General features: G+C 37.0%; 1 pseudogene; it reads right to left on the reverse strand.

The window, feature by feature from the left end:
* Positions 1-19,907: 19,907 nt before the first annotated feature.
* Positions 19,908-21,765, reverse strand: LOC138078572 (tigger transposable element-derived protein 1-like; annotated as a pseudogene).
* Positions 21,766-24,243: the final 2,478 nt, after the last annotated feature.

A 24,243-nucleotide genomic window follows, 5' to 3' on the forward strand; every position in this document is an offset into this window, starting at 1 on the left:
AGATAATCAACAAGGATTTACTATATAACGGGGAACAATATTTAATATCCTGTGACAACTTATAATAGAAAATAACTTTAAATGTATATATATATGAATCACTTTGCTATACATCTGAAATTAACAAAATATTGTAAATAAATTATACTTCAATTAAAAACAAAATGGAGAAATAATACTTAAAAAAAGCCAGAGATGGCTTATTTGATGGTAGAAGCTAAAGAGAACTACTGCTGCATTATTCCCAGGTTGTGGAAAATAATATATAGACCAACTGTGTTAATAGTTGTAAGTGAGCACAGCAGCATGGGTTTATATCTGATACTGTACAAAGAGGGAGAAATCTAACTGGCATTGCTAGATATCTACTGATTGTAGAAACACTAAGTAATGAGCTGATAGTACATCACTTGGAAATCGAGGGAAATGCAGATAATAGCCCCAGGAATATTCTAGTTTCATTGTTTTATATGTAGCTAGTATTTTGTTAAGAATGTTGGCATCTATGTTTATCAGTGATATTGACCTAAAATTTTATTTTTTATGATATCTTTGGTTTTGATATCAGGGTGATTGTGGCCTCATATTAATAGACTGAGTTTGGGAATATCAGTCTTGTAAAAGAATATAAGGTGATGAGAGTATTCATTTACTAGATTTATTCTAATATACTTATTATAAGATATCAAGACTCATTATGAGCAAAGTACATCCATGCATCTTTGAAAACTTGATTTATGACAGCAGAAACCCTACAAATTAAGAAGAAAGGAGAGACTGTTTAGTAAAAGTTGTCTATTGGTCAATTGGTTAATCACATGGAAAAGAAAACCTAGTTAGCATCCCATATTCAAGACCACAGACAAATTGCAAATTGATTAAAAATAAAAGCATGGAAACAAAAATTCAGAAAAATACTACAATAGCTTTTGTTAGGAAGGGATAGGTAAGATACAAAAAACAGTAACCATGAAAGAAAAGATAGTTCAATGTTCTGCGTTAACATTAAAAACTTCTTCATGAAATGTGACAGATACATGTAGATACAGGAAAAAATGTTGCAATACATGTAACTGACAAAGGATTAGTGCATAGATTATATGAAATGCGTTTCCAAATTTATAACAGAAATGTCTTCTGGAAATGTGGGCAAAAGATACATTTTGTTGAAAGAGAGAACCCCAAACCCACAAATATTATGGAAAGATTATCAATTGCATTAATACAATGGGAATCTGAATTGAAACCACAATCATATTTAATTTTACACCAAACTGGCCAAAATAAATACTCTAGTGATTCAAAAAGGTGGATGAAGGAAAATTGCACTCTGATCCAAATCTGTCTGGTATAGCCTTCTTTGATAAAAAGTTGACTATACACTATCTAGTAAGTAAAAAGTGAGTTTAGCCTATGAAATTCCATTTCCAATTATATGCTTTAGAAAGATGTTTGCACAAGGAGACAGATATGCATGCATCATGTTACATGTAGCAATATTACAGTAGCAATGTTATAATAGTCATAAAAATAATAGTATATAGTAGTATAATATACAATATAATACTATATAGCAGTACAAATAACTATCTTAGAGCCACATATATTACCACTGATGTATTTCACAAACTATATTGAATAAAGACTTTTTTAGGGATAGTAAAAGAATAAAATGTGTCTGAGAATTACAGATAAAATATTTAGTTAAATGTTTTCTTTAAAGAAGGAGAGGGTGAAATGATGGAATTACATGCTGTACTTAAACTAGCTGGTATGTTCATGATATTGTTTATATATTATCTCTTGCCAAAAAATTTCAGAATAGGATGTATAATAGAAGGAAGAAAAGCTGCTTAAAATGTTTTACCTTTTTCCTTTACTAAGGTCTTCCACTCTATGCCACCACTTTGAAATTTTCATCCATAGAAAACTCTTGGTGGAATTCCTTCTGGATTAGTCACTCCATTACATGGATGTTTAGTTTATATTTGGGGCTTCCCTGGTGCTCAGTGGTAAAGAATCTGCCTGCAGTGCAGGAGACCTGGGTTTGATCCGTGGGTTGGGAAGATCCCCTGGAGGACTACCCACTCCAGTATTCTTGCCTGGAGAATTCCATGGAAGACAGAGGAGCCTGGTGGGCTACAGTCCATGGGGTTGCAAGGAGTCAGACATGACTGAGTGACTAACCTACTGCCACTACTACTTAGTTTATATATCTCTATTCTTATTTCCTGATTCTTGTACCTAGATTCACTGTACTTCTTGAGAAAATAGTTTAAAAGAGAAAGTGTAATATTTGCTTTATAATAAAAAGTAAAGAACCCTATAAAAATCTGTCAGTTATATCCATGACTTTCATAGACTGTTATCAAGAACAGGTCTGAGTACTGGAAGTGGTTTGGCTTTTTAGAGGAATACTCTAATGCCTAAAAGCTCTTGCAAGAAGACAGAATACAATCCTTTGCTGATATTAAATGAATTAGATCATGTGTGTATAGCCCATCCTGTCCTATTTAATTAAGGGTAGTATATATATTCAGTGATGGAAGCAAGGAATGAAACTTGATTTGTTCAGGGATGTGATAGGATATTTTTTTAAAATATATGTGTAAAAAATTTAAGCAACCACAAACCATGAAATTAAGGATGAAACATACATAGGCTGAAGAGAATAATTTGGCATTTATATTCTTACTAGTAATCTTAAAAGTCACCAAGTGTTGCTACATAGAAGAATTGATTAATTGTTACAAAAAAAAAAAAACTGGAAAGAATAAAATATAAACAAGCATCATTGACAGAGCAGGGACACCAAACTGCAGATGTAATGAGGAAGATATTATCCATAACCTGTGACTCTTAGAAGATATTGAGAAAACTTTTCCTTTGAAATATGACATCCAAAGAAATTATAAGACTTGTGTAAGATAAACTGGCAATATAGGACCCAACATGGCTTTTAAAATACAGGATGTTATCACTGTACTTGTGTAATCACAAGTACTTGGTACAATTTAACTGTGTTGCATGTGTTCAGGGGTTAGATTGTAAAAAGAAAAGAACTGTCAAACGGCTGTGATGTCAGGAAGTGATGCAGTTTGCTACTTGGGAAGCAGGAGCAATAGAGACTAAAGCCTGCTCTGGCGCCATGTAGCATGATGTAACACAGCTGTAGAGCGGCTAGTAGGAGCAAGTTAGACCAGCTTGCTTCTAGCAAAACCAAATGAAGGCAATCACCCTGTGGGCAAAGAGGCGAAGATACAAGTAGTGGTAAGTGCCATAAGCTGAATGCAACTGTGCCCCAAAAGGCACTCTCAGTGGTAGAACTTGGAGAAGGAATAATCCCTACACATGTTAAACTGTGGTACAAAGGTAATTTTTCATTTCTGAGATCTGCATATAAATATTTCTATTTAAAAAGAAAAACCCAGATTCAAAACTGTAAGCAAAAATTTTAAATAATTATAATTGAATTTAAGAAGTAGTTATAAATAAGCATTATTCATTATGGTAGATTGCTTACAGAGTAGAAGAGAAATATTTTCCTTGTAATTCCCCAAAATTGATTCATCTGTGATATTTAAAAATTCAGTGTGAAGGCAAAACATTTGTAGAGTGACCCTAAAACATTGCTAGAGAAAATATTTAAAGAAGTGTTTAATTCAAGAATGAAGGCAAAGCATATAATAGATCAGAGAAGATTTCACGGAGTATAGGTTCCTTGAGATGGTCTGTGAATGCTTGGCAGGGTTTGGATGAGTGCATTTGAATGGACAGTGTCTTTTGTGCATTAGTAATAGTCCAAGTAAAAGCACAAAGAGAAGACTGTGACAATGTAGAGGGGTGGGATGGGGGGGCGGTAAGAGGGAAGTTTAAGAGGGAGGGGCCATATGTAAACCTATGGGTGATTCATGTTGATGTATGGCAGAAACTAACACAATATTGTAAGGCAGTTATAATCCATGTCTCTAGAGTTTGCAGGCAACCCCGAAAGCAGCGTGGCTGAGAAAAGTAGATTGAAACCTTAGGAAGTGACGTTAGATAGCTGCAGAGGAACAACGCTTCTGAGAGCTTTATAATTTATACTTTAAGCTTTAATAATTAATGGATGAGTAATTTCAGTTTTATTTCACATGAGGGGGAGACCTTCAATTCTATAAACTGTCTTGATTACCGTGGGGGTTTTGTAAGATATACTTCTCTTCAGTGTGTAAAGACTACTTGAAACGGGAGGTTAGAATCTCAAGAGAAATAGGAGATATTTGCATTAACCCACTAATGTGATTGGGACTTAGGCTACTGATGGGGCCAGGGGTAACAGGAAATGATCATCTGTTTATGTGCACAGTTATTCTTAAATTTAATCACTCATTTTTTCATTTGGTTTATATGTATTGAGTGCTTTCTGTGGGCCAAGTTCTGTTCTAGGTACTAGAGACACAGGAATAGCAAAGTAAGGCAATGTCCCCATTGTCAAAAAATACATACCCAAAGACCGTGGCAAAGCAAAACACAAACAACTTTATATAGTTTTGTAAAATTGAGAAAAAATAAAGGGACAATAGAAAGTAGTGGGAGAGTGACTGGTTGAGATTGGGCGTGTGGTCAGGGGCAGTCATTTGAGCTGGGTCCTGAATGAAGGGAGGGATGGATGCTGAGCAATTTGAACATCTCAGGTGCAGAGGAAACAGAAGAGACCCTGAGCCGGAAGCATCCCTGGTAGGCACATTCATTACTCACAGTATTGTCCTTGCAACAAGTCTGGCTATAAAGACTCTTTTTAAAAAGTTGTTAGCATGTCTTCAGTTTGTTTGATTCCAGACTGTCTTTGAAATTGCTGAGGCTATTTTTCCTTAAACAACTATTGGTGTGTTGTGATAGACATTTCATGTCAAAGTCCCAGTCATTTAGCAAGTTCTGTCATTTGTGTAAGATAAAACATGAATGTGAGTAAAAGTGTCCCTGCTTAGCGTATTCTTTGGCTCATAATAGTATATTTGCATTGAGCAAATGGGAGTGCCAGCTGTTTATATGATAGTTGCTCTAGTCTAGCTCAGTGACACACCTCTTCAGTTTCGCTGGCTTTGCCAACACACCGTTGCTCTCTCTCCACCCACTTTGGAACCACCTCCCCTGTCAGTTTCAGTGCCCTCGGCCACCTTCTGGGATCATCACATTTTACAATGTCCTGGAGGAATCACCTTGGAAAGTAGTTTCGTTAAGTTGCTTCTCTGGTTAAGAACTAGTTCTACATTGGTTACAAAATAAAGTTAAAACTTTATCTGATATTCCAGGCTTTTTTCCAGTTGCGCTCCAATCTAATCTTTTCAAAATCTTGGGACTTCTGTAGTAATTGAGTGGTTAAGACTTCACCTTCCAGTACAGGAGGTGTTAGGTTCTATCCCTGGTCAAGGAGCTAAGATGCCACATGCCTCAGGCCCAAAACCCCAAACAATAAACCAGAAGCAATATTATAACAAATTCAGTAAAGACTTTAAAATGGTCCACATCAAAAATCATTTAAAAAGAGAACAATAAAAATAAGCTTGTCTCTCACATTAGCTCAGCTTAACATTTCCTACCAATTACCTTGGCTCAGGGTTCTGTAGCACGTAAAACTTTATTTCCCTCCTGCTAACATAAATCTAATCCATTTACTCATATTTCAAAGTCCATTTTAAAGCTTAAAGTCTTTCTTTAAAGGTCTTTCATCCCATCACACAGCTCACAATTCTCTTCTTTCCCAGTTTCAATAATGTTTGTTGTCTGGACTATTAATGTGAGATATACATATATATATATATATATATATATATATATATCGCATCATGTATATACACACATAGGTATATACATGTGTATGTATATATACATGTGTATGTATATATGCACACACATACATGCACATATAAGTATTCTTACAATATAATGTGATATATATTGCATTATACATATGTGTTTATATTAAGATTTTCCTGGTTATGATATTATATGCATGCATGTCAACTCTAAGCTGAGCTTCTAAAAGACAAGCATGATTGATTTCATTTCTATTAATAATAGAAGAGTTTTAAGCTCATAAAAATACTCAGCATATATGTTTAATTGATTAAACTTCTACATACAAATTACAAACAAATGTGAAGTGAAGTGAAAGTTGCTCAGTTGTGTCCACTTCTTTGTGACCCCATGGACCGCTCCAGGCCAGAATACTGGAGTGGGTAGCCTTTCCCTTCTCCAGGGGATCGTCCCAACCCAGGTATCAAACCCAGGTTTCCTGGATTGCAGGCAGATTCTTTACCAGCTGAGCCACAAGGGAAGCCCCTATATAAGTCATCGATTTTATCATATAGTTATTCTTATTACATTATTAATCAAGATTCAACTTCTTCCATAATTTTCTATTCTCCTCTCTTATTTCACACATACTTTATAAACTTTGTCCTGTATGTATAATTTTCTGTCTTTAACTATACATATGCATTTACACATATATATACACATACACACATGATGTTACCTACTATGTATGCAGATTCCCTCTCTATATAACATATATCAGATATGAATTACATATGACACTGTGTTGGTTTGACAACATGATGTCATATTTACTAATACTGCTTAGGTTATCATTGACTTTCATTTTTGAGAATTAAATAGACCAAGATTGGCAATTCTGACCCATTACCTGTTTTTGTAAATAAAGTTTTATTGGAACATAGCCATGCCCATTTGTTTGCATATTGTCTATAGTTGCTTTCCCCCTAAAAGGAAACATTGAATAGGTGCACCATAAAGCTTATGACACACAAAGTCTGAGATATTTGCTATGGCCCTTTACAGAAAAAGTTTGCTGATACCTGGAACAAAACAAGAGGAAATGTACTGCTTTTCATTTGCATAGTTCTCAAGATGCAGGTGTCATAGACAGAGTGATATTCTCCTGTTCAACTTCACTATTTATTCAATTGTAATAAAAGTCTGACATCAGACGCATTTACCCAAAGGGGCATTATTTGCAAATCATCCTCCTGTTGTTGAAGGCATTCAGTCTGAGTTATATTGGTTTTGAAAATGTGGAAAATGTTATAAGGAGATCTCAGAAGGTGTAGAAGTTGAGCTTAATCCAGAATTATTTTCTTCCAAAGTTCTTTTAATTATGGAAGGCCTAATTAGCAAGCTAAATCATAGCACGAAGAATGTGTTTGCTTTGCAAAATCAAATCAGTTACACAATTTATGTTCCCTGCAGCTGCTACTTCCCATTTTTATAGAAGCAGCTCCATTCCAGCTGTGGATGTGAGCAGCTCTGTCTCCTGCTCATTCAGACTGGAGATGTTTTATACCCAACTATATGGATGCCAAGAACCAAAACTTGTAAGCAAATTTCTTTTAAAAAAGGTACCAGTAGATTGGAACTGAAAAAAATGAAAATGTAATATAGTGCATGTTTTTGAAAGCCTAAGGAAATATAGTAATATAAATTTTTGTGTATAAACATATCAATTTCAAGATTTATTCTATTAACTTGGGATTTGAATTATTTTGATATTTTTCTGCATCTTAAAGTGATACATTAAATTACTATGGCATTTAATTATGACATATTTTAAAAATATAAACATTGAAGAATAATATTTTTCCTCTTTATAACATAACCTTAGGTAACTAAAGAGAAAATACACCTCATTTTATTTATTTATTTATTTTAAAATTTAATTTATTTAATTGGAGGCTAATTACTTTACAATATTGTAGTGGGTTTTGGCATTCATTGACATGAATCAGCCATGGGTATGCATGTATTCCCCATCCTGAACCACCCTCCCACCTCCCTCCCCATCCCACCCCTCAGAGTCAGCCCAGTGCACCAGCCCTGGGCACCCTGTCTGATGCATTGAAATTGGACTGGCAATCTGTTTCACATATACATTTTTCAATGCTATTCTCTCAAATCATCCCACCCTTGCCTTCTCCCACAGAGTCCAAAAGACTGTTCTAACATCTGTGTCTCTTTTGCTTCTCACATATAGGGTCATGGTTACCATCTTTCTAAATTCCATATATATGCATTAGTATACTGTATTGGTGTTTTTATTTTTGGCTTACTTCACTCTGGATAATAGGCTCCAGTTTCATCCACCTCATTAGAACTGATTGAAATGCATTCTTTTTAATAGCTGAGTAATACTCCATTGTGTATATGTACCACAGCTTTCTTATCCATTCATCTGCTGATGGACGTCTAGGTTGCTTCCATGTGCTGGCTATTGTCAATAGTGCTGTGATGAACATTGGGGTACATGTGTCTATTTCAATTCTGGCCTCCTGGTGTGTATGCCACCAGTGGGATTGCTGGGTCGTATGGCAGTTCTATTTCCAGTTTTTTAAGGAATCTCCAAACTGTTCTCCATACTGGCTGTACTAGTTGGCATTCCCACCAACAGTGTACGAGGGGTCTCTTTTCTCCACATGCTCTACAGTATTCGTTGTTTGTAGACTTTTGGATAGCAGCCATTCTGACTGGCGTGAGATGGTACCATATGTCTTCTTTGGAGAAATGTCTATTTAGTTCTTTGGCCCATTTTTTGATTGGATCATTTATTTTTCTGGAATTGAGCTGCAGGAGCTACTCGTATATTTTTGAGATTAATCCTTTGTCAGTTGCTTCGTTTGCTATTATTTTCTCCCATTCTGAATGCTGTCTTTTCACCTTGCTTATAGTTTCCTTCGTTGTGCAAAAGCTTTTAAGTTTAATTAGGTCCCATTTGTTTATTTTTGCTTTTATTTCCATTACTCTAGGAGGTGGGTCATAGAGAATCCTGCTGTGATTTATGCTGAGAGTGTTTCCCTCTAGAAGTTTTATAGTTTCTGATCCTATGTTTAGATCTTTAATCCATTTTGAGTTTATTTTTGTGTATGATGTTAGAAACTGTTCTAGTTTCATTCTTTTACAAGTGGTTGACTAGTTTTCCCAGCACCACTTGTTAAAGAGATTGTCTTTTCTCCATTGTATATTCTTGCCTACCTTGTCAAAGATAAGGTGTCCATAGGTGTGTGGATTTATCTCTGGGCTTTCTATTTTGTTCCATTCATCTATATTTCTGTCTTCATGCCAGTACCATACTGTCTTGATGACTGTAGCTTTGTAGTATAGCCTGAAGTCAGGCAGGTTGATTCCTCCAGTTCCATTCTTCTTTCTTCTCAAGATTGCTTTGGCTGTTTGAGGTTTTTTGTATTTCCATACAAATCGTGAAATTATTTGTTCTAGTTCTCTGAAAAATACCGTTGGTAACTTGATAGGGATTACATTGAATCTATAGATTACCTTGGGTAGTATAGTCATTTTCACTATATTGATTCTTCCCATCCATGAACATGGTATACTTCTCCATCTATTTGTCATCTTTGATTTCTTTCATCAGTGTTTTATAGTTTTCTATATATAGGTCTTTTGTTTCTTTAGGTAGATTTATTCCTAAGTATTTCGTTGCAATGGTGAATGGAATTGTTTCCTTAATTTCTTTTTCGGTTTTCTTTTTGTTAGTGTATAGGAATGCAAGGGATTTCTGTGTATTAATTTTATATCCTGAAACTTTACTATATTCACTGATCAGCTCTAGTAATTTTCTGGTGGTGTTTTTAGGGTTTTCTATGTAGAGGATCCTGTCATCTGCAAACAGTGAGTGTTTTACTTCTTCTTTTCCAATCTGGATTCCTTTTATTTCTTTTTCTTCTCTGATTGCTGTGGCTAAAACTTCCAAAACTATGTTAAATAGTAGTGGTGAGAGTGAGCATCCTTGTCTTGTTCCTGACTTTAGGGGAAATGCTTTCAATTTTTCACCATTGAGGGTAATGTTTGCTGCAGGTTTGTCATATATAGCTTTTATTATGTTGAGGTGTGTTTCTTCTATGCCTGCTTTCTGGAGGTTTTTTTCTTTTTTTAAATTATCATAATGGATGTTGAATTTTGTCAAGGGCTTTCTCTGCAGCTTCCCTGGTAGCTCAGAGAGTAAAAATTCTGCCTACAATGTGGGAGACCTGGGCTCGATACCTGGGTTGGGAAGATCCCCTGGAGAAGGAAATGGCAACCCACTCTGGTACTCTTGCCTGGAAAAATCCATGGACAGAGGAGCCTGGTAGGCTGCACTCCATGGAGTTGCAAAGAGTCAGGCATAACCGAGCGACTTCATACATTGAGATAATCATATAGATTTTATCTTTCAATTTGTTAATGTGGTTTATTACGTTGATTGATTTGTGGATATTGAAGAATCCTTGCATCCCTGGGATAAAGCCCACTTGGTCATGATGTATGATCTTTTTCATATGTTGTTGGATTCTGTTTGCTAGAATTTGGTTAAGGATTTTTGCATCTATGTTCATCAGTGATATTGGCCTGTAGTTTTCTTTTTTTGGTGGCATCTTTGTCTGCTTTTGGTATTAGGGTGATTGTGGCCTCATAGAATGAGTTTGGAAGTTTACCTTCCTCTTCAATTTTCTGGAAGAATTTGAGTAAGATAGGTGTTAGCTCTTCTCTAAATTTTTGGTACAATTCAGCTGTGAAGCCATTTGGTCCTGGGCTTTTGTTTGCTGGAAGATTTCTGATTACAGTTTTGATTTCCGTGCTTGTGATGGGTCTGTTAACATTTTCTATTTCTTCCTGGTTCAGTTTTGGAAAGTTATACTTTTTTAAGAATTTGTCCATTTCTTCCAAGTTGTCCACTTTATTGGCATATCGTTGCTGATAGTAGTCTTTTATGATCCTTTGTATTTTTGTGTTGTCTGTTGTGATTTCTCCATTTGCATTTCTAATTTTGTTGATTTGATTAGTCTGGCTAGTGGTTTGTCTATTTTATTTATAAAAGAACCAGCTTTTAGCTTTGTTGATTTTTGCTATGGTCTCCTTTGTTTCTTTTTCATTTATTTCTGCCCTAATTTTTATGATTTCTTTCCTTCTACTAACCCTGGGGTTCCTCATTTCTTCCTTTTCTAGTTGCTCTAGGTGTAGAGTTAGGTTATTTATTTCAGTTTTCTCCTATTTCTTGAGGTAAGCTTGTATTGCTATGAACCTTCCCCTTAGCATTCTTTTTACTGAGTTCCATAGGTTTTGTGTTTTGTTTCTATGCATATTTTGATTTCTTTTTGATTTCTTCTGTGATTTGTTGGTTATTCAGAAGCGTGTTGTTTAGCCTCCATATGTTTGTATTTTTAATAGTTTTTTCCCCTGTAGTTGACATCTAATCTTACTGCCTTGTGATCAGAAAAGATGCTTGGAATCATTTCAATTTTTTTGAATTTACCAAGGCTAGATTTATGGCCCAGGATGTGATCTGTCCTGGAGAAGCTTCCATGTGTACTTGAGAAAAAGATGAAATTCATTGTTTTGGGGTGAAATGTCCTATAGATATCAATAAGGTCTAACTGGTCCGTTGTATCATTTAAAGTTTGTCTTTCCTTGCTAATAATTTGTTCAGCTGATCTATCCATAGGTGTGAGTGGGATATTAAAGACTCCCACTATTATTGTGTTTCTGTTCATTTACTCTTTCATACTTGTTAGCATTTGCCTTACATATTGTGGTGCTCCTATGTAGGTGCACATATATTTATAATTTTTATATCTTTTTCTTGGATTGATCCTTTGATCATTATGTAATGTCTTTTGTCTCTTTTCACAGCCTTTATTTCAAAGTCTCTTTTATCTGGTATGAGTATTGCTACTCCTGCTTTCTTTTGGTCTCTATTTGCATGAAATATATTTTTTCCAGCCCTTCACTTTCAGCCTGTATGTGTCCCTTGTTTGAGCTGGGTCTCTTGTAAGCAACATACATGAGGGTCTTGTTTTTGTATCCATTCAGCCAGTCTTTGTCTTTTGGTTGGGGCATTCAACCCATTTATATTTAAGGTAATTATTGATAAGTATGATCCTGTTGCCATTTACTTTGTTGTTTTGGGTTCGAGTTTATTCACTGTTTCTGTGTTTCCTGTCTAGAGAAGATCCTTTAGCATTTGTTGAAGAGCTGGTTTGGTGGTGCTGAATTCTCTCAGCTTTTGCTTGTCTGTAAAGCTTTTGATTTCTCCTTCATATTTAAATGAGATCCTTGCTGAGTACAGTAATCTCAGTTGTGGATTTTTCTTTTTCATCACTTTAAGTGTGCCCTGCCATTCCCTTCTGTCCTGAAGAGTTTCTATTGAAAGATCAGCTGTTATCCTTATGGGGATCCCCATGTGTGTTATTTGTTGTTTTTCCCTTGCTGCTTTTAATATTTGTTCTTTGTGTTTGATCTTTGTTAATTTGATTAATGTGTGTCTTGAGCGTTTTGCCTTGAGTTTATCCCATTTGGGACTCTCTGGATTTCTTGGACTTGAATGGCTATTTCCTTCCCCATTTTAGTGAAGTTTTCAACTATTATCTCTTCAAGTATTTTCTCATGGCCTTTCTTTTTGTCTTCTTCTTCTGGGGTTCCTATGATTTGAATTTTGGGACATGTGACATTGTCCCAGAGGTCTCTGAGGTTGTCCTCATTTCTTTTAATTCTTTTTTCTTTTTTCCTTTCTGTTACATTTATTTCCACCATTCTATCTCCTACCTCACTTATCCTATTTCTGCCTCAGTTATTCTACTATTGGTTCCCTCCAGAGTGATTTTGATATCAGTTATTGCATTATTCATTATTGATTGACTCTTTTTTATTTCTTCTAGGTCCTTGTTAAACATTTATTGCATCTTCCCAATCCTTGTTCCAGACTATTTATCTGTAACTCCGTTTTGTTTTCATGATTTTGGATCATTTTTACTATCATTATTTTGAATTTGTTTTCAGGTAGAATCCCTATCTCCTCCTCTTTTGTTTGGTTTGATGGGCATTTATCATGTTCCTTTACCTGCTGAATATTTCTCTGCCTTTTCATCTTGTTTAGATTGCTGTGTTTGGGGTGGCCTTTCTGTATGCTGGAAGTTTTTGGTTCCTCTTTATTGTGAAGGTTCCTCCCTGTGGGTGGGGTTGGACAAGTGGCTTGTCAAGGTTTCCTGGTTAGGGAAGCTTGCATCAGTGTTCTGATGTGTGGAGCTGCATCTCTTCTCTCTGGAGTACAATGAAGTGTCCAGTAGTGAGTTTTGAGGTCTCTATGGGTTTGGGCAGCCTGTATATTAATGCTCAGGGCTCTTTTCCTGTGTTTCTGGAGAATTAGAATGGTATATCTTGCTCTGGAATTTGTTGGCTCTTAGGTAGAGCTTGGTTTCAGTATAGGTATGGAGGCTTTTGGATGAGCTCTTGTCTATTAATGTTCCCTGGAGTCAGGAGTTTTCTGGTGTTCTCAGATTTTGGATTTAAGCCTCCTGCCTCTGGTTTTCAGTCTTATTCTTACGGTAGCCTCAAGACTTCTCCATCCATACAGCACAGAATATAAAACATCTAGGTTAATGGAGAGAAGCTTCTCCACAGTGAGGGACACCCAGAGAGGTTTGCAAAGTTTCATGGAGAAGAGAAGAAGAAGAAGGGAGATAGAGGTGACCAGGAGGAGAAGGGGGGATTCAAAATGGGAGAGAGCAGTCTAGCCAGTAATCAAATCCCTATGTGCTCTCCACAGCCTGGAACACCCAGAGAGGTTCATGGAGTTACATAGAGAAGAGAAGAGGGAGAAAGGAGATAGAGGTGACCAGGAAGAGAAGAGGGGGAGTCAAAAAGAAAGAGACAGATCTAGCCAGTAATCAGTTCCCTAAGTGTTCTCCACAACCCGGAACACACAGAGAGATTCACAGAGTTGGGCAGAGAAGAGAAGTGGGAGGGAGGAGATAGAGGTGACCTGGGGGAGAAAAAGGAGAGTCAAAAGGGGGAGAGGGCAATCAGGCCAGTAATCACACCTAAGTAAAAATGGGTACTGAAGATTGGATTCTTAAAGGTACAAAATTGGTAACAAATCCCAAAAAGCAAAAATTAAAAATCTAGAGTAGAGGTTAGACTCTCAAAAAAAAAAAAATCACAAAAATTATTAAAAATATATATGAAATTTGCTTTAAAAATAGGGTCTTTTTTTAAAGTGGGTTATAAAAATGAAAATTAAAGGACTAATAAAGGACTTAAAAATTTAAAAAAATGGTATAGTAAAATAGGTCTAGGAATTTCTTTGGAGCTGTTGCGGGCAGTGTGGGGTCAGTTCAGTTTCAGATAGTTCCTTGTTCCAGCTTATACTTCTTCTTAAGGTCTATAGGCCCCTTCCAATGTATTCAGTGCTAACTATAGGGTTTTAATCTGTTGAAACTGTCACTTCCAGAGTGGTTCCCTCTTTGTTTATTTTGGCTTCCTCTGTTTGCAGGTCTCTTCAGTGTCTAATTTCTGCCCTGATACAAGGGGGCGAAGGTGGTCACTTATTTAGGCTCACTTGTCCAGTTGTGCTGTGGGGAAGGAGGAACACTGCAAACAAATATCACTGGTGTGTGTGGGGAGTGCTCACAGTGCCTGGGCCACACTGGGTTTGCCCCCACTCACAGCTTTCCAGGTCTATACCGCTCAGTCTCCAGGTTGCTCTGCAGGGGAACTGTCTAAAGCGGGCCTCGGGTTTCGTGCACTTCCCAGGTCTAAGCCACTCAGGTTCAAGTTCTCAGGTACTCCACAAACGCACAGACTCTGTTGTGCCTGAGTTTTGTGCCCTTCCCAGGTCTGAGCAGCTCAGATGACCAAGTGCTTGGCGAGCATACACTGCCCAGGTGGGCAGTGCATCTTATCGCCTCCCCCATCCCAGCCACTTGGTTTCCTGGGTGCACAGCGGGACCGCCATCTCAGGTGTGCTGTGTGTCTCCTCTGGGGAGCTGACCTCTGGTTGTGACCCTCCTGGTGGGTGTCAACCATTCAGGATCCCAGGAAGACTTGGTGAGCAACTGGGAGCCTGCTCACAATTTGGTAGAGGATGCTGTCTCTGGGGCCTAGATTACCCCTTTCCGGCTCTGGCTGTTGCCCGCCTGCCTCTCTGCCTCTCTGCCTCTGGAGGGTAGGGGGCGGGGGTGGGGGGTAGGGGGGTGGGGGTTGGGATGGGCCAGTCCACAGCTGGCTAGCTGTCCTCTGGTATTTGCTCAGTCCTTTGTTCTGTGAGCAGGCCAGCATTGCCAGGTTAGAGCTTTTCATGGGAATGTTCTCTCTGTCTCTCTTTTTTTTAATCTCTCTCTCTCTCTGGCTATCCCACAGTTTGGGTTGCTATCTCAGTTAGCTCCCTCAGATTGTCCTCAGGGCATTCAGGCTCAGTCCTTACCCTAAGCATGCAACTGGCACCTCCTTGTTCAGCCCCGCCTTGCTGGTGACAGACGTGAGCATCTGGGCTACTTATCCACTGGGAGTTGTGGTTAAGCAGATAATCTGTGGGTTTTATTTATTTATTTTTCCTCCCAGTTATGTTGCCATCTGAGATTCCAAAACTCCCCACAGACCCAATGGTGAGAGGGTTTCATGGTGTTTGGAAACCTCCTCTTTCATGACTTCCTCCCTGGGATGGGTCTCCATCTCTAACTCTTTTGTCTTTTATATTTTGTCCTACCTCCTTTTGAAGACAATGGGCTGCATTTCTGGGTGCCTGGTGTCCACTGCCAGCTTTCAGAAGTTGTTTTATGAAATTTGCTCAGCATTCAAATGATCTTTTCATGAATTTATGGGGGAGAAAGTGGTCTCCCCATCCTATTCCTCCACCATCTTAGGACCACTCCTCATTTTAAAGAGACAACCAGCATCTTATTAATAAGTTAGCAAATAACCTCACTTGACATTTTTTTCAATAAATTTCATTGACTTTATCACACTGAAGCATATATCTCTGCAATATCTAAGGAATGAATTTTGGTTCAACCTTTTCTTTTTTACTTAGTGAAATATTAATTTTTTGCTGAAAATAGTTGGCTTAATAAATCTCTAGCAATTGGTCTTGTTTCTATTTTCTAGTTTATCAACCATTTTACTGTATTACTGTGCCATTTATTCTGATATATAGCACAGTGATATTAAACAGTCCCAGAATTGTAAGAATATGAATTCTTGCTGAGTAAAAGTAAGACATAAGAACTGCACATAATGAAATATAAGTACAATTACATAGTAGCTTGGATAATAAATGTAAAGTATCCTTGTTCATAGAGCAAAATTCTGAAATCTCTTTCATTAACTTTTTCTATGTGTTGAGAAGTTAGATGAGAGCTGGGATTTTAGCCAAAATTATTTTTCATGCATTAGCACAAGCACATTTCACATTTTTTATTGTTATACATTTGCTAATTTGCATCTCATATTTCTAAATTTCTGCCTTTACTGTGGTAAGGGTATATATTTAAGGATATTACAGATTGATTTTGAAAAGGACAAAGAAATAAAAGGGGAACATATAATCACATAATATTATTTGAAAATCTAATCAATTTGGATTTATACATTAGCATAAAAATTTTTGCATGTGGCAATTACCTTTGAACTGATATATTCATTTAAAATTTAATTACAGAAAGTATTCATGTGGCATGTCTTAGAATGCCATTAGCACCAGTTGAGGAAGTGTTCCTGGTCTTCTCTCCATATCTGAGTTGTGCAGGAAGTGGTATATATACAAATAGGATAAATATTTGAGAAGAATACCTAGCAGTAGGAAAAATTTAGTGGTATTGATTCATATTTCATAAAAGTGTATCCTGACAATTGTATCACAAAAGTTAAAAATATTACATTTCCTTGGTTCAATGATTGTTTAAAAACATTCCATATTATTTCCCCTGAAAATTCAGGGTTTATTTGGGTATTAGAAACTGTGGAAAATCCTAATTCACGATTTTCTATATTTGTTTTGTTTTGCTTTGCTTTATTTTAATTTATCCTTCATACTCCAAATTCACTTAATCATTAAGTCTTTTTGTAAATGACAGCTCTTGACATACTCTGGAACAAATGTTCCAAAAACACATTGGGGAATATGGAAATTTGTCTTTGAGAAAACAGTTGAAAACACACATGAAAATTTGCAAAGATCATGGGGTGCTGGCCAGTCTTTCCCAAATTCATTTATAGCTGGTGTCAATTCTTTATTGATTCAGGTGTCCTCTGGTTAAGAGGTAACCATGCAAAAGAAGATGCTCAGAGGGAGCTGGGAACATAGCAGTGACTCTCAGTCTTCTTAGATGGTTACTTTACAACTGGCAGGTACATTTCAAGGAATGCCCTATTGTCCTGTATGATACTCTGGGAATTTCTAACTGCTAAGAACCACGTGCTTCCTAAAGACTATATCTCTTGTTACACCTGAAGCCGGGGCTCTCCATTACATCATTTAACAGTAAAAAGATGAAACACATTTCTTCCCAAACCTGGGGTTTTGGCCCATTAGTAATTAAATTTAAAAAATATATATGGAGATGATTAACACGTGTCCAACCCTGTTTTAAAGCTGGAGACTGAAAAAAAAATGATAAAAGCCTCAAAAGAGTAACAGATTAATGTAAGATGTGGTCATAGGAACAAGCAACCACAATACAATCTGATAAACGCTGTACTGCTGAAACAATTAAAGCGTCCTAGGAAAACAGGTGGAGAAGGCAATGGCACCCCACTCCAGTACTTTTGCCTGGAAAATCCCGTGGATGGAGGGGCCTTGTGGGCTGCAGTCCATGGGGTCGCTAAGAGTCGGACACGACTGAGCGACTTCACTTTCACTTTTCACTTTCATGCACTGGAGAAGGAAATGGCAACCCACTCCAGTGTTCTTGCCTGGAGAATCCCAGGGGGAGCCTGGTGGGCTGCCGTCTATGGGGTCGCACAGAGTCGGACACGACTGAGCGACTTAGCAGCAGCAGCAGCAGCAGGAAAACAAGCATGAGGGAGAGATACATTCCATGTATGGAAAACGGAGGGGGAAGCTGGCTAAGATTTCACCAAGTAGGAGACATTTCAAATGAAGTAATGTGAAGAATAAAATAATTTAATGGAAATTACTTAATAATGAGACAAACAATTCACTCCATGAAACAGAAAATGGACTCAGGAAGCCAGATCTTTAAGATGTGTCGCAGACTACCAGGAAAAATTCTCTGAGATCATGGTGCCATCTATGTCTATCTGTGACCTTGAGCGCTAGATGCTACTGATGTATTCGCTCAGCAAATGTTTTCAAGAATTTATAATGTGAAGGGCATATTATTAAGTATAAGGCATATATTTGTAAACACACAAACCTAAAGCTTAAGCTTCTAAAAGTATCATGTGCAAATAGGCAATTAAACTACTTATTTTTTAAATGTATGCAAAATGCTGCCTCACTTGGTGTTGAGTCGTTGTGTTTATGAAGAGTTTGCCATGTGGAGATAGAGTGGGGAACAAAACATGAAAACATTCAAATCATTGCCCCTGGTAGTTTACAGCTGCAGACAGACTTTGAAGAGACTCAAAGGCTCAACTGTGGAAGATTATATGTCATCCCACGCCAAGTTTTGAGCAGTAGCTATGTCTACCTTCCAGGAAGGCTAAGTCCACCCTCCTCCACACACATGCACACATTTATTTTCATCCAGAGATCAGAGATGATTTTTGAACTTTTCTTACCTTCTTGTATTTCTTTAAAGAAAAAAGTCCTCAATTTGTTAATAAACATCTACTAATAAATTAAGAAGGCAGATGTACCAGTGACGTTCAAAAACTACTGATTCCACTAAAATGAGAGTATCTGATACATCGTGATTGATTTTGATTATAAATTTGCAAAAGACAGTGGAAACAATGAACGCAGCTTCTACATTGAATTCAAGTGGGAAAACAGATGAAATGATAATTTATCACCAGATGGAATTGTTAAAAATACAGACTGGAAAGTTGTTAAAAATTTGCCTTGCATTACAGATTGACAAGCATTTCTAGGTCTCAATACTCTGTATATTCCACATTGTACACTTTTGTTCCAATGGTCCTGTTAATTACTGAAATGTTAAGGTGGTCATATCTTAGGAGTTCAAAGCAGCATTGCCAGCATTGGAAAGTTTGTCTTTTCAAAACATCTCCTTCCTTATAAGTTATCCTTTCTTATCTCCTTCCTGTGATTTTTTTTTCTACATTGATTTACTCTTGATTTACAAAGGTGTGACTACCCTCTCCAGCACCTTTCATCACATTCTTTCAGACAGTATTCTTATAAGATGCAGGGATCCATTCTGAACACCTGAGACATAGTTCCAGAGCAGCTGTTGCTTGTTAAATCTCATTTTGTTTTCTGATTATTAAATTTCAAAGTTAAAAGTAGGCTGTTGCATTTCTAAACAATATTCTGCTAACACATTCAGGAACGCATACACAGGATGATAGGTTTCTATTCCCATCAGGCTTCTAACGATCTATTTTTGTGCTCACTGTGGTCTTAGCCAGTGTCACTATAGAGTGGTCCATACTTACTTACCTATATAATACTGGATCCTTTAGCGGGAAAGGACTATATCATTGTGAAATTCATAATAGCAAAGAAAGATAGTTAGAAATATGCCTTGGAGTTCAGCAATAAAATATTTTAATAAAAAGTATCATAATCCTTCTGCCTCAATAATCTTAAAATAAATACAGTTCAAGAATATCAGATGATCAGATATGAAACTTTGACTCTACAAGTACAAACAGTTCTGATTAGTAAGACCTGAAGTGTTATACAAGTAAACTAAGATGAAATTTACAAATAAAATTAAGATTTTCAAATAAATAAATACAGATATACCTCAGGAATATTTCAGGTTCAGTTCCAGACTGCCATAATAAAGTGAGTCACAAGAATTTTTTTTTTGTTTCCCAATGCATATAGAAATTGTATTTACCTTATGCTATCATCTATCAAGTGTGCAATAGCTTTATGCCTAAAAGAAAAAATACATGCCCTAATTGAAAATATTTTGGTTCCCAAAATTCTAACCCTCATCTGAGCCTTCGGCAAGGCATAATCCTTTTGCTGCTGGTGGATCTTGCCATCACGTTGGTGGCTGCTGATTGTTTAGGGTGGTGGTTGCTGAAGTAGGGGTAGCAATTTCTTAAAATAAGACAATAATGTTTGGCACATTGATTGGCACTTCCTTTCATGAATGACTCCCTTGTAGCATGCAATGCTGTTTGATAGCATTTCACCCACAGTAGAACATCTTTCCATTGGAAAAGGAAATGGCAACCCACTCCAGTGTTCTTGCCTGGAGAATCCCAGGGAGGGGGAGCCTGGTGGGCAGCCGTCTATGGGGTCGCACAGAGTCGACACAACTGAAGCGACTTAGCAGCACCAGCGCATCTTTCCAAATTGGAGTCAATCCTCTCAAACCCTACTGCTGTTTTATCAATTCAGTTTATGTAATATTCTAAATCCTCTGTTGTCATTTCAGTTATTTTCACATCTTCACCAGGTAGATTTCATCTCAAGAAACCACTTCCTTTGTTCAGCCATAAGGAAGCAGCTCAGTTCTTTATTGTGAGATTACACAACTCAGTCACATCTTCAGGTTTCACTTTTAACTCTAGTTTTCTTGCTCGTTCTGCCACATCTTTAGTTATTTCCTCCACTGAAATCTTGAACTTCCTGAAGTCACCCATGAGGGTTGTAATCAACTTCTTCTAAACTCTTGTTAATGTTGATATTTTGATGACCCATGAATGTGTTTATTGGCATCTTGAATGGTGAATCCTTCCCAAAAAGGCTCAGCGGACTTTTCCCAGATCCACCAGAGGAATCTCAAGCTATGGCAGCCTCACAAAATGTGTTTCTTACATAATAAGACTTGAAAGCCAAAATTACTCCTTGATCCATGGGCTGCAGAATAGATGTTATCTTTGCAGCATGAAAACAATATTAATCTTATGTACATTGCCACCAGAGCTCTTGAGTGACCATGTACATTGTCAATGAGCAGTTATAGTTTGAAAAATCTTTTTTTTTTCTGAGCAGTGGATCTTGATAGTGGGCTTAAAATATTCAGTAAACAATGTTATCAACAGAAATATGTCATCTGAGTTTTGTTGTTCCATTTGTAGAAAACAAGCAGAGTAGATTTAGCTTAATTCTGATGGGCCCTAGGATTTTTGGAATGGTAAACAAGCATTGGCTTCAACTTCAAGTCACCAGATGCATTAGTCCCTAACAAGAGAGGCAACGTGCCTTTTGATGCTTTGAAGTTAGGCATTGGTTTTTCCTCTCTACTTTTGCAACTCGAGATGGCATCTTCTTCCAATATAAGGATGTTTTTTCCTACATGGAAATCTTTTGTTCAGAGTAACCACCTTCATTCATGATGTTAGCTAGACCTGGATAACTTGCTGTAGCTTCTACATTAGCACTTGCTGCTTCACCTTGCACTTTGATGTTATGGAGATGGCTTCTTTCCTTAAACCTCATGAACCCGCCTCTGCTGGCTTCAAGCTCTTTCACAGCTTCCTCACCTCTCTCAGCCTTCATAGAATTAAAGAATGTTGAGGCCTTTCTCTGAACTTGGCTTTGGCCTAAGGGAATGTAGTGGCTGGTTTGATCTCTCCAGATGACTGAAACTTTCTCCATGTCAGCAATAAGGCTGTTTCCATTTCTTATCATTTGTGTGTTCACTGAAATAGTGGTTTCTTTGAAGAACATTACCTTTGCATTCACAGCTTGGCTAACTAGACATAAGAGGCCTAGCTTTCAGCCTATCTCAGCTTTCAACATGGCTTCCTCACTAAGATTAATGATTTCTAACTTTTGATTCAAAGTGAGAGATATGCAAGTCTTCATTCACTTGAACACTAAGAGGCCATTGTAGGATTGTTAACTGACCTAATTTCAGTATTTTTGTGACCCAGGGAGTAGGGAGTTCCAAGGAGAGGGAGAGAGACTGGGTCAGTGGAACAGTCAGAACACACACACTTAAAGATTGTTTGTCTTTTTATATTGGTGCCATTCATGGTACCCTGAAACAATTGCAATAGTGACTTCTAAGATCACTGATCACAGATCACCACGATCATAATAAAGAGAAAGTTTGAGATATTGTAAGAATTACTAAAATGTTACACACAAATGTGAGCTAGTGTTAGAAAATTGACACTGATAGGCTTGCTCAATGCAAGGTTTCTATCAACCTTGAATTTGTAAAAATCACAATATCTATTGTAGGGAACAAGGTATAAAGAAGGTTGAGAAGTGCTTGCAAACGAGACTCTCAACCAGGGCTGAACATTCTTGCAAACGAGATGTTCAGCTAAGAATCCTGTTTGTTCCTGTGGGAAAAGAACATTTCTTGCACACAAGGATGTTTCTCTGATTCCTCAAAAGGAACAGACCCTGGGACAAAACGGATTCTAAGCTGATAAGGAAGTTCCCCAAAACAAAGTCTTAGCTGCAGTAAATAAGTCAAGGTAAAGGTTATCTCGCCCTGAGCCTGCGCACTGTATAGTCTCTGAATCATAGTGCTTGGCAGCTTGCCCTGTAGGTTGTTGTGCAAGGGATATAAAATAAAGTAGCTGTAAGAAGCAAGTGTTAAAATATAAAGATTTAAACCAGTCTGCAGTGTTGGTGTTTCATTCCGTCACCAGCGATCTATGAACACAATAAAATTGAGGTGTGCCTATGCAAACAAGTTAATATATATAGAATAATGGCTAAGACCTGCAATGGTTAAATCTTTGTAGTTAGAGGTGAAATTCTCCTCTCACACTAGCTCTATGAGTTCAAGTATATTATGTAAGCATCTAAGCAACTGTTTTTTTTAATCTGTAAATGGGAATAATAAAATTATAATTTCAAAGGTTTTAGTGATTAAATTATATAATATTTATAAAGCAATTTATTTCAATGCTTGGTTAATAATATATACTTTATATATTCAATTTGTTGTTGTTGTTCAGTCATTAAGTTGTGTCCAACTCTTTGTGACCCTGTGGGCTGCAGCAAACCAGGCTTCCCTGTCCTTCACTGTCTCCTGGAGCTTGCTCAAACTCATGTCCATTGAGTCAGTGATGCCATCCAACCATCTCATCCTCTGCTGCCCTCTTCTCCTTTTGTTATCAATCTTTCCCAGCATCAGGGCCTTTTCCAATAGTCAGCTCTTATATATGTATTTGATACTTTTGGTCAAATAGAAGGAGAAGGGTCACCTAAAAAGAGAACAATAAAAATTAACATGAATAAAATCAGGAAAATTGAAGTATCAAAGATGATGAACTTAGAAAATATTCTGAAATATAAGACCCACTGCCTGACATCTTACAGGTTATTATTCAAGTCTCACTTTCCTCAGGAGGCTTCTCTCCCCATCAAATTTAAGATTTTGTGCTCCCACCCCTATCCTCACACTCCCTATTCCATTTTCCTTTGTAGTTTTTTCCATCAGGCAGCTAAACCAAAACCTGCCCTATAGCAGAGGCTAATATTTGTTGAATTAATGTATGAAGGAGTAAATGAATTACGGATCAAGTAGAACAAATAGGGAATAAACTTGTTGCTTAGGGAAAATGATATAATGTTCAATGGCGACAGAGAGCTATTCATCTTTACATCCATCTTCTTGCATAATAAAATTGGAAATACGGGAGTTGTCCTACATTCACTCCTCTGTTTCATCTTCTGGATCTAATCAGTCACTCTGCCAGGTCCTTTTGTTGTATTTTCTGTCTCCTGCCCTCCATGCTTTATTTTATTTTTTAATATTAAAAAAATCTCTTAAGTAGGTTTGTTCCTTCCAATGCCAACTCTCTCCAATTTAACATCCATACTATTGGGGACGATACTTTTAAACCACATTATCTGATTAGATTAGTCCCTTGTTTTAAGGCCTTCATTTTCTCTCTCTTTTGGTAAATTCTAAATTCCTTAGAAGGGGTGCAAATTAGGACAAAGTGCAGGATTATTCACATAGTAGACTATGATCAAATGGTTCCAAAATAAATTTATCCTTTTGCTTTGACCAATATTTCTAAAATAATTAAGTAGGTTACACTAGAATAGAAATATCTACATAAATCACACTTAGTAAGGATAATCGTAATTTTGCGAAATTGAAATCCACACACATACTGTAATTTATGACATGAAACACATTTCTTGCTGTGGATTGAGATTAACAAAATTACCTTGAAAGGCACTGGCACAGTGGTTAGAAGCATGGACTCTGGAACACGGTGACCAGAGCAACAAACTCAGTTCTGCAATTTACTAATTGTGTAACTTTGAGTCAATTACTTAATATCTTTGTGCTCCACTTCCCTCATTTGTAATGAGGCAAAGTATAGTATCTA

This window comes from Capricornis sumatraensis, chromosome 4 (assembly GCF_032405125.1).
Source record: "Capricornis sumatraensis isolate serow.1 chromosome 4, serow.2, whole genome shotgun sequence".
Classification (NCBI taxonomy): domain Eukaryota; kingdom Metazoa; phylum Chordata; class Mammalia; order Artiodactyla; family Bovidae; genus Capricornis; species Capricornis sumatraensis.